Source organism: Microtus ochrogaster, unplaced genomic scaffold (assembly GCF_000317375.1).
Source record: "Microtus ochrogaster isolate Prairie Vole_2 unplaced genomic scaffold, MicOch1.0 UNK4886, whole genome shotgun sequence".
Lineage (NCBI taxonomy): Eukaryota > Metazoa > Chordata > Mammalia > Rodentia > Cricetidae > Microtus > Microtus ochrogaster.
The window spans coordinates 1-1223 of NW_004953979.1; the positions used below are offsets into that span (position 1 = coordinate 1).

The following is a 1223-nucleotide window of genomic DNA, read 5'->3' on the forward strand; positions in this document are numbered from 1 at the left end:
CCCAAAAAGCTACAAACTCCTTTTTTAAAAAAGTATTTTCTCTACAAAGAATCTCATCAGCTATACAAAAATCTGTACAGTTTTTATACTGAAGCTAATGTTGAGCTGCACTTGAATTTCACATTCTTAGCAAAATAAGTTGCCTGAGCTCATACACTCCACACATTTTAGGACAGCCATTTATTCTTCATCCTCATCTTCTTCCTCATCATCTTCATCTTCTTCTTCCTCCTCCTCCTCTTCCTCATCTTCTGGTTCATTCTTCTTCTTTGAGCCTGTTGGCCTACCAGGACCCTTCTTTCCTACTTCACTTTTGCCCTTGGCACGGTATGCAGCAATATCCTTTTCATATTTCTCCTTTAGTTTAGCTGCCTTCTGCTCATAGGGTTGTTTATCTTTGGCACACTGTTCAGACCACATCTCACCCAATTTTTTTGCAGTATCTCCAATAGACAGGCCTGGGTGTTCGCTTTTGATCTTTGGGCGATGTTCAGAGCAAAACAGGAAGAAGGCAGACGGTGGTCTCTTTGGAGCATTAGGATCCTTCTTCTTTCCTTTCTTATCACCTTTGGGAGGAACATAATTCTTCATCTCCCTGTCATAGCGAGCTTTGTCGCTCTTGGCCAAATCTTCGAACTTCGATTTTTCCTTTGCAGACATGGTCTTCCATCTCTCGGAGCACTTCTTGGAGAACTCTGCGAAGTTGGCCGACGAGTCGGGGTGCTTCTTCTTGTGCTCCTCGCGGCACGTCTGCACGAAGAAGGCATACGAGGACATCTTGCCCCGCGGCTTGTTGGGGTCTCCCTTGCCCATCGCTGACGGTGGCCTGGTGTCTACCTGGCGCGAGCGCTTCCCTCCGAGGCCGACACGAACACTTCCTTCCCCAAGCTCCGGCGAGAACTGGCTCCCTGCCTAACTTTTTATCTAACAATATATTTTGTTCTAAGATCAGTAAGGTTTTTTTGTTTTGTTGTTGTTGTTCGGTTTGGATTTCGAGACGTGGTTTCACTGTAGCTTTGGAACTAGCTCTTGTAGACCAGACTGACCTTGAACTCACAGATATTCGTCTGCTTCTGCCCCCACGTGCTGGGATTGAAGGTGTGTGCCACCACTGCCTGGCTTAATTTTATTTCTTTTTTTGTTTTTCGAGACAGGGTTTCTCTGTGGCTTTGGAGCCTGTCCTGGAACTAGCTCTTGTAGACCAGGCTGGTCTCGAACTCACA

General features: G+C 46.0%; 1 pseudogene; it reads right to left on the reverse strand.

The window, feature by feature from the left end:
• Positions 1-6: 6 nt before the first annotated feature.
• On the reverse strand, positions 7-896 carry LOC101991543 (annotated as a pseudogene).
• Positions 897-1223: the final 327 nt, after the last annotated feature.